This window comes from Silene latifolia, chromosome X (assembly GCF_048544455.1).
Source record: "Silene latifolia isolate original U9 population chromosome X, ASM4854445v1, whole genome shotgun sequence".
NCBI lineage: Eukaryota > Viridiplantae > Streptophyta > Magnoliopsida > Caryophyllales > Caryophyllaceae > Silene > Silene latifolia.
Window position 1 is genome coordinate 53,091,071 of NC_133537.1, and position 10,964 is coordinate 53,102,034.

Here is a 10,964-nt window from a genome sequence, read left to right on the forward strand (position 1 = left end):
AAGTTGAGGAGGCCATTGCCAGCCTTTGTGAGAGAATCACCCGACTCGACGACGCCTACCGTCGACTCATCTTCAATCCCCCGATACCACGTCCACGGGAGAATTCCCCAAGCATTCAAAACTACCCACCCCAGGATGGATTGCTCCCGCGACCATTCTGGCATAAACCCCACGAAAACCACCTTCAAAATAACCACATTCATGAGAATTACTCTCAAAATAACTACCCTCAAAATAATTACCCTCACAAAAATCGCCCACACAAAAATATTCCCCACAAGAACTACCCACCGAGGAATACCCCTTCGAGGTATCCCCGAGACCCTGAAATTAACGGCATATGGCGGGATGATGTTGAGGATGTCTATGTCGTCCCAGGAAAGGAGAAGAGGACGAAGGAAATCGGACATCTCACCCGATCCGGACGTCCCTATCAGAATCCGAGCAACCCAGCGGTCGTTCCAACAACGAATGACCAAATCGTCCCAGAGGTGGACACTCAACCAAAGGCTCCCGAGAACTCGATCTGAAGCTTGACTCCGAAAGCAAAAGCTGAGATCTCTATCTGGCAACTGATCGCAACGTCTTTTGAGCATCGACAGGCCTTGCTACAGGCCTTGGGAAAATTAACCGTGCCCTCCACCTCTTCTCCAGAAGAAATAGTGGCGCACATGACAAGAGACGCCTCTGATCTGAGAAATCCGGTCGTCTTCTCCGACGAGGATATCCCCCTGTTCGGAGCCAACCATAACATGGCCCTGTACATCACTGTGCAATGCCTCCAGAAGAACATACCAATGGTCCTTGTGGATGACGGTTCCGCCGTGAATGTCATTTCTCTCAAAACTGCCCACAGGCTGGGTATCAAGAAATCTGATTTAATCCCAACGAATCAAGGAGTACGCGCCTACGACGGCACTCGTCGCAAGGTCGCTGGGCTTATCACTATAGCCGTCGCAACTGGGCCACTAGAAAGACAAACCAGTTTCCAAGTGGTCGACATCGACGCATCCTTCAACATTCTCCCGGGACGTCCCTGGATTCAAGCCGTCAAGGCAGTGACATCAACACTTCACCAAAAGATCAGGGTCCCCTTCAACGGGAAAACGATCACGATCCCCGCCTCCCCAATCAAAGCAGTCATGAGAAGAGGGGTAGCCTCCCAAGCCATTGAGGAGGACGACAATGAAATGTGGGGTTTCCAAGCCGTGAACGCCATAATCGATGAGCTAACAACCTCTGAATGTGACCCGTTCGCCAGCCTCACGATCAACCGTATCATGATGCGCCAGGGTTATTTCCCGGGTTTGCCGCTCAATCCGCTAAAGGACCCATTGCCTCCCTTGAAGCAGGCTAAGGTCCCCAACATTCCCTTTGGACTGGGATACGAACCTACCAATGAAGACATCCGAGAGATGAACCTCCTAATCCGAAAACGCAAGAAGCACGGAGTCATCCTCCGTCCCTACCACCCGACTCTCAACGGATACTTTGTCCCCGAGGGAGAGTCCGAGCTCTACCACGGCTTCCGGAGCCTATCTATGACTCGTGGCAAAGGCTAGATACCCGAGAGTGGAAGTCTTCCAGATCGCTACTTTATTCCCGACAACATCGAAGCCGCATCAACCGAGTCCAAACCGTCACCATGCCTCGACGGACAAGTCGCCACACTACTCTTTGGGGAAGATAACATCAAACGCCTCGACTATGAGGACATCATCAACATCGCCCTCAAAGACAATCGTTTGATCCAATCGCCTTGATCTCCGATATCGACCGGAGAAAGCCACCCAGGGTGGAGGAAAACCATCAAGTGGGACCGATCGCCAAGGCCGCATTCTCAAAATCACAATCGGAGAAGACCCTATGTTCAAGAAGGAAAGTGATGAAGGATCCGAGTCTGAGTCCGAGTCGGAGTCGAGTCTCGTTATAGCTCCTAACACTCCGGATGTCGGTCAAGGTCCCCTTCCCTTTGTTTTATCACAAAGTCGTGGCCGATTCGTAGGCCGAGTCTACTAAGGTCACCCCCACTCCAATGAAAGGTGACAATATGGAGCCTGTTCCAGGGGCCGCTTCCTCTGTCGTGTCGCCTCTTACTGACTACGACATGTCTGTCCTTTCCGAGCTTTTCGCTCGTGTCAACTTAATGAACGCTAAGTTTGCTTATGACTCGTCTCATTTTAACTGCAATGCAATTCTGAATGATTATGAGGAATTTGACTTGAGTGACTACCCACCTCACTTAGCCAAAGAACTTGACAAACGGGAAACCAGAACCCCCATCATTGAGGAAACTGAGCCTATTAACGTAGGAACCGACAATACACCTCAAGAACTTAGGATAGGGACAACCCTGGACCCCTCGGAAAGACAACAGTTCATTGACCTCCTCCACGAATACAAGGACGTGTTCGCCTGGTCTTACAGAGATATGCCTGGGATTGACAGAGAAATTGCAGAGCACCGGACACCCATCAAACCCGAGGCTAAACTTGTGAAATAGAAGCTACGCCGGATGCGTCCTGAGTGGGCCTTAAAAATCAAAGAAGAGGTGGACAAACAGTTCAAAGCCGGGTTCATCAAAGTATCTGAATACTCTGACTGGGTGGCCAACATTGTGCCGGTACCAAAGAAAGACGGACGAATTCGGGTTTGCGTCGATTTCAGGGATCTGAACAAGGCAAGTCCAAAAGACGACTTCCCTTTGCCGCATGTTGACATTCTGGCAGACAACACCGCCAAACATGCTCTCCTATCATTCATGGATGGGTATGTCGGGTACAACCAGATTAAAATGGCTGAGGAAGACATGCACAAAACTGCGTTCACCACACAGTGGGGGACATATTGCTACACGGTCATGCCCTTCGCCCTCATCAACGCCGGAGCGACCTATCAAAGAACCGCTACCACTCTCCTACATGATATGATGCACAAGGAGGTAGAGGTATATGTCGATGACATGATCGTCAAATCAAAAGAACGAGACAGCCACATCAATGCCCTCCGGAAATTCTTCGCTCGTCTGCGAAAATATAACATGAGACTAAATCCTCAGAAGTGTGCATTCGGGGTCACCTCCGGAAAACTCTTGGGACATGTAAAGAAAAGAGGCATTGAGATTGATCCAACCAAAATCAAAGCCCTTCAACAAATGCCTCAGCCTAAGAACGAGAAGGAGATTCGGGGATTTCTCGGTCAGGTCCAGTACATCAGCCGGTTCATCGCCAAGCTCACTATGATTTGTGAACCGATATTCAAGAAGCTTCGCGCCTCCGATCACACCGATTGGGACGACGACTGTCAGAAGGCATTCGACAGGATAAAGGAAATCCTATCCAAACCTTCTGTCCTCATGCCACCTCAACCGGGGATTACCCTATCGTTGTACCTGACTGTTACTGACACAGCCATGGGAGCGATGCTAGCACAAACAGTTGGCAACGAGGAGCGAGCCATCTACTACATCAGCAAAAAATTCATTGAGTACGAGACGAGATATACCCAACTGGAAAAGACATGCCTTGCCCTAGTATGGTCAACAAAGAAGTCGCGGCATTACATGCTCAGCTACTCGGTCCACATCTACTCCAAGATGGACCCAGTCAAATACATCTTCGAAAAACCCGTACTAAACGGAAGGCTGTCTAGGTGGACACTCATGCTGTCCGAATTTGATCTCAATTTTGTACCCCTCAAGGTTATCAAGGGAAGAGCAGTCGCCGATTTCCTAGCAGAAAATCCCGTCAACGAGGATCCAACGACCGACACATGGTCACTTCCTGACGAAGACATCCTTTGTGCCAACTCCGACGCATGAGACCTATACTTTGATGGTGCATCTAATCTGAGAGGTTTCGGGGTAGGAATCCTTCTAATATCACAGGAAGGAGAACACGTTCCGATCTCGGTCAAGCTAGACTTTGCCGTCACCAACAATGCCGCTGAATATGAAGCATGTCTCATCGGCCTACAAGCAGCTATCACACTTGGCATCAAGAGACTGAGGGTCCATGGCGATTCCTCACTCATCATCAATCAGGTATCCGGATCATGGACAATCCGATCTGACAGCTTAGCTCCCTACCAAGCAAAGATCAGTCAAGAGGCCGAGTTCTTCGACCAAATCGACTACTTCCACTTGCCGCGAGAGGAAAATCAATTTGCTGATGCCCTGGCAAAACTTATCGCGCTCGTCAACATACCTGACGACATGGCGTCGATGCCCCTATGTGTCGAGAGACGGAGCGAGCCAGGTCACATTTGTGCCATTATCGACAACGAGGAAAGCCATGATGAACCTTGATACCAAGCCATCCTCAATTACAAAACCAAAAACGAATTCCCTCCCAACTCTGATCAAAGAGGACAAGGAGCCATCCGTTTACTTGCATCACAATTCGTGATAAACCAAAATCAACTCTACAAAAGAACACCCCAAGGAATTCTCCTCCTTTGCATTGACCATCACAAAGCCAAGAAAGTCATGGGAGAAGTCCACGACGGAGAATGTGGCCCTCACATGAGTGCAATGATGCTTACACGGAAAATCATGCGGCTAGGTTACTACTGGACAACCATGGAAGCCGATTGTCGTAACTACGTCAAACATTGCCACAATTGTCAAATCTTCGCCAACATACAACATATACCACCATCCCTTTTATACACCATGACATCACCCTGGCCATTCTCATCTTAGGGCATCGACATCATTGGGAAAGTCAACCCGATAGGCACCAAGGGGCATTGCTTCGTCCTCGTCGCCATCGACTACTTCACCAAATGGGTGGAAGCACAGTCATATGCAGTCTTGACCGCCAAACAAGTGGCCAAGTTCATCCAAAACAACATCATCTGCCGATATGGGGTACCCCATGAAATCATCAGCGATCAAGGCTCTCACTTTCGGGCGGAAACTCAAGCTTTGCTGGACAAGTACAAGATCAAACGACATCGATCATCCCCCTACCGTCCCCAAACCAACGGAGCGGTGGAGGCAGCGAACAAAACTCTTGCTACCATCATCAAGAAAATGCAAGACAACTACCGCGATTGGCCGAGCAAACTCCCATTCACACTCTGGGGATACCGAACCTCCATTCGAACACCGACAAGCGCCACACCCTTCTACCTAGCATACGGTATGGAGGCGGTTCAACCGGTGGAGTTAGAGGTCCCATCTCTACGCATTCTATTGGAGAGTCAAGTCCCTGAGGCGGAATGGACCCGTCGAAGGTACGAACAGCTCACTCTTCTAGATAAACGGCGACTCAACGTCCTGAACAACGTCCAGCTATACCAACAACGTATACAACGGGCATTCAACAAGAAGGTCAAACCCCGGAACATCCGGGAGGGCGACTTTGTTCTCAAGTCAGTCCGGGCACCATTACCCGTCGATCCGAGGGGAAAATTCAAACCCAACTGGGCCGGGCCGTACCTGGTCAAGAAAATACTTTCGGGGGGCGCAGTGAGACTGAGTGACCTAGACGGGGAGGAGTTTACAAACCCGACCAACCTAGACCAACTCAAGAAATACTACCCTTGAACCCTATCGACAAACAACCTAGCCTAGTTTTACAACTAGCACCAACCTCAACCCTTTTCAAGTCAAGTTCCTCAATATGTTCTGATTTAAAATTGCATGTTTTATCGAGTCTAAGCTGCGGCACCTTGCCCGTTTTGAATGTCCTTTGATCCGTCAAAGGCAACGTCCATTTGCACTACAAAAAAACAAACCCCCTGAACTACGAGCATGGTTTGATTTCACCTCTTCAGGTGAATACGTAGGCAGTCCCTCTTATGCTTGAGGGATACAACCACAAAACCCAATTCAAATTCACAAAACATCTCGAACTACGATCATGGTTTGATTTCACCTCTTCAGGTGGATACGTAGGCAGTCCTTTCTTACACAAGAAGGATACAACCATCCCCACATGCAAAAAATCCCCATCAAAAAAGAAAGGGAAAACCATTCCCTTTCCCCACAAAAATACAAAAATGAGCCTTTCTCCCTTTCCACAAAATACCACTTTCCCGAGAGCAATTGTTTAGGACGATTCAAATCGAATTGCCTTTACTAAACGGATGGAAGAAACAAGCGTTCACAAATTTTTGACACGAGCAATCCTCTTATTTAATTAATAATAGGAGGGATTACAACTTCAACAACTAATAAAGCTCGACGAGTCTGCAACTTGTCGAAGCTAAGGTGTCAACTAACACACCTCACATAGTAAAACTAGCACAAAACACACAATAACTAGCTAGTACAACATAATAAAAACTCACAACAATAATACAACATAATAATAAAGTGGGTAATGGGGGTCTTCACTCTTCCATTCTACCCTTGCCTTTTCCCTCGGGGTACATCTTCCCCTTGTTCTTCTTGTTGGCCCGCCTAGCATGGACTTCCTCCTCGTAACGGATCCTAAACGGATCTAAGACGGCGACGGCCTCCGGTCTAGCACAAGACCCCATGTTTGACCCAAGACGAGCCAATGCACAGCCCACCAAACTCTTGGGGCCGGAGTTCCTCCTCTTCGGTGGTCTCATCACATCGGGAGTAGCTCCCTCAACATACTCTTCAAAGAAGGCACGGTTGGCCTTGCCAACCTCTCGGTACTTCAAGTCGACAACCTCGTCCTTACGGAATTTGGATCTCTCTTCCAAGGACGGAGCACGTGACCACTTGACATAAGCGGGAGTCACCCATGTCGTGGCAACGGGGTTTGGCACCTCCCAAAGAGGCCGAGTGGCCCACCACCTTTCGAAGAATTCCACAATCTCGGAGTTCCGAAAAACATTCTCTTGGACAAGAGTATCTTGAGCGGGCACGTTTTGTTGACGCCCCATTTGCCTCATGAGCCTTTCGGGATAAATGAAGGAAACAACCTTCAAACCCACCACCATCAAAGAACGAGGACTAGCACCCGAAGCGGGCAACCCCGTGAAGGACCTCAAGTGCCACCACGACACCACCCAACGGATATGAGGACCACCCTCCTTCGCCAACCTTGCGGCCAAATAGGCCTCGGTGGAAGCAAAACTATCCGGATACAACTTCTTCCTCATGGTAAGGTGACAAAAGGAGTAAGAAGAAGGATTAACCGGAGGCTTTACATACCTTAGCCTCTCCAATAGCCACACTTGGAGGATCCTTGGCGATCCAAAAGAGGGAGCTTCTCCACAAGAGCCTTCCTTGTCCAAAGCTTGGATAATCTCTCCAAGCACCAACCATGATGGATTTCTACCATGCTCCATTTTCTCGATCACATGGATGAGGGTCATGCTACCATGACACCTCGGCCCCTCCTTCTTCAAGACATCAACAAAGAGGTACACATGGACAAGGCAAAATGCAAGAGCCCTTCTCCTAGCAACCTCCGAGTCATTAGCATCTAACCGATTCGAGAAGATGTTAATAAGAGCCAACATATCCACACCATGTGGAGCAAGAAGAAAGTTGACTTGGCTTGTTGATAAGCCTAACATGGAACGGAATTTCTCCTTGTAGCACAACCGAGTCGGAGGAAGCACCGGAGTACAACCCGGCCACCCACCAATGACTCCAACTTCTTCGGCAAGAGGACAAATCTCTCCCTTCGGGAAAACGAAAACATGATGTTTCGAATCCCAAAACCGAGAACATGCTTCAAGAAACGAGGGTTGCACCTTGACTTGACGAAGCACCAACAATTGACCAACTCCCATGCAATCGAGTCGATACTTCTCGGGAGGCGACAAATCCCGGCACCATTGTCGCAATGCATTCTCAAAAGCATCCATGAAATATTTTTTGTGGAAGAAGAGGAGGTTTTGTAGAGATGTTTTTGTGTTTCGGATGCTGAAACAATGAAGCGCAAACGTCTCTATTTATATAAAATGATCAGCGCATTTTTCAGAAAAAGAGGAGAGCTGGCTTCCATCGCCAAGCTGCTCGCGCCTCTTTGAGGCTTCCCCAAGATTCCGTTGTTGACTTGTCTCTTTCAACTTGTGCTTTCTCCTGACACCTCAAACCTCCTGCCAGGAACTTCGCGCCTCTTCGGGATGATTCAGGAAATTTTGTGTTTCCTCACACTCACATTTCCTTGTTTTCGCATTTTATGAAATCCGACACGGTTTCCATGACGTAGCTTTAAATATACGGATTTTTCTTTCTTTTTTTTAAGGGGGGAAGCGCTAGTCGCCCCGATCCGCGACGGATTGTTTCCATGTCAGTCGAAATTCCGAAATTTTTTTCGCTTTTTCGCAAATCAAAAATCAAAATCGAAAATTGATAACACGACATCAATTTTCCTCCAAAATTCAAGCACTCACAAATTCGAGTCTTGACCTCAAAAGCCCAATGTACTCGCAAAAATCATTTTCTAAAAATTCTGTCCTGACGGTCTGAGTTTGAATTTTTCGAGTCATCTTCAAAATTCCGATGCAATTTAATTCACGACACGAGTTAATTGCTCAAATTTTCAAATCAATTCCTTTTGAATTCCAAACGTGACGATTTTGTCACGGAATTTTCAAAAATTCGTTTCAAAATTTCAAATTTTAACTTCAAGTCATCTTGGTTAATTTTGATTTTTCAAACAAATGCTTTACGTGATTTTCAATCAATTGCTTTTACGTGTTTACATGCTATCTGTTACCGGTTTTTCTACACTAACGATGCAGGAACTGGTGCAAAGCAAAAGGAGAGTCAATAGCCAACAACGCTCCTCCGAAACACAACACAAAAAAGCCAAAATCACAAAACAAGCCACAGTCCAAAAACACATATATACAAACCGCCTCACGCAAAATGTAAATATGTACAGACAAGAGTCGAAGACACGGACAAGCTACAGCAACTACTCGACGTCCCCCGTCGGACCAGTCCTGGTCTCACTAGGAGTCGCCGCCAACGCAGACACCACCACCAGCTCAGACTCCCTCTCCGGGGAACTCTCCAGCGTCTCACGCTCCATCTCGACGTGAAGCTCCTCCGCTGCAGCCAACTGATCCTTCAGAGAGGCAATCTCCGCGGCTCGAATCCGCAGCTCGTCCTCGTGACGCCTCAACTCCTGGTCTCGACGGGTAATCCCCAATCCCTGGGCCTCGATCATCGACATGGCCGCCTCCAACTCAGCACGGACCCGAGCAAGCTCCGCCGGATCCGCTGTGCCCTGTCAAACACAATAACAGATCCTCAAGATCTAAAAACGTGAAATACAACACCAAATATACAAAAACAACACACAAAACGTACCTGAGAAAGCCGAGGCTCACTCGTAGCCAGGTCACTAGCTAGCGCCCTCCAGCGGTTAGCCATCCGCCACAAGTTCTGGTGACTAACAGTCGTTACCTACAAAACAAAAATGTCCTTCAATACAAGGCAAAGTATAATTGGAGAAAGTGTTCAAGACAGAAACTCACTCTCAGAAGAGTCAACCTCCACTCCATGCCAGCATCGGCCACCTCGGCCACCGCAGGCTCCGGTAAGTGCAACTGATGCTCCTCACCACCCGCCCCCTGAAAAGTGGTCTCCGTCGGGAAAGCTGGGGGCTGAGTCCACATCAGCGAGTCGACTCCCTGCCATTTGGATCCATATCAAAAATGACAAACCCTCCTATCAAGGGAGGCAATGAAAACAAAGAAAAGAGGAAAACATACCTCGATCGGGTACCAAGCGAGCCTCGACAACCGGAAGGTGTCGTAGTCGTCCGCAAAGCAACGACTCCTCACCTCCTCGACCGTGAAGGTGCTCCTCAACCTCATCGAGTCGACTCGGAACAACACCCCAGGCGGGTCAACCGGCACGACGAAAGTCTCGGTAAGGCACTGGCGAACTAGGCGCTCGCCCAAGTACCAAACCGGCTCAATCGCTGTCTCTAAGTACAGGCGCAGGGAGCTGCGAGGTCGCAAACGCTCCGTGACGGCAGCCGGCACACCCGTGTAGTGCTCTCAAGGCCGCCCAATAAACTGCATTCGAAACCAAGGTACTCAGCTAACTGGGGGCTTCCTAAGCTACCTAATCATCCTATCTCTAACTACTGCTATAAAAGAGAAGGGAAAGCAGAAACTTACATCAGCAACCCGAAGCTTGTTCACGCGGCGCCTGTAGTCCTCGTAAGTCGACTTAGTCGACTTCTTCCGACCAACCGTCCAACCCCTCACAGCAGGGTAAGCCGAGGGAACACCGTCTGCAGTCCCCGGACGCAGAGGAGTGAAGTAAGCGTACAACCAAGCCTGTAATCAAACACAGCAAACACAAATTAACCAATTTCTCAAAAATTGCCAAAATCAAAATCAAAATCAAAAAAAAAAACCACCAAAAAAAAACTCGTACCTCAAGGATGAGGCCGGGACCAACCAAAGCTGAGGCATTGCCCGCTCCCACTGTCTTCGGACGCACCGCCGCGTGCAAGTACCGTGTGAAACTCGCCAAAGCCGGCGTAACCCAGTCAAACCGGCCCAAAGCGTCAAGGTCGGCAAGAAGAGGAAGCACCTTGGTCGACAAGCGCTCGCCCTTGTCGCCAAAGTACGTGGCACCCAAGAAGTACCACAACCACAGCCGCGCCTCCCTCACGTCGGCCTCAGTCTCTACCTCCGGGCTCGCCAACGGCGCCGGAACAACACCCGCCACCCTCTCAGTGAAGTGGTCCTTCACATAGGAACTCTCAATCAGGTACGGAGTGACGTCGGAAGGCTCCTAAAAGCGCACCAATCAAAGCGTGGACGCGCAGAGAGGACACTCTCTCCGGAGTCGCGGTAAACTCAATGGGCAGCTCGCCACAGGGAAGGCCGGACACCATGGCAAAGTCCTCTAAAGTCACACCGACCTCCCCAAACTCCATGTGGAACGACGACGTCGTATCCCAGTACCGGTCCAACATAGCGCGGATCAAACACAGGTTCGACCTAATCGAGGACCCATGAATATCCCACCAAGCGGCCACCAACGGCCCAAACACCGACCT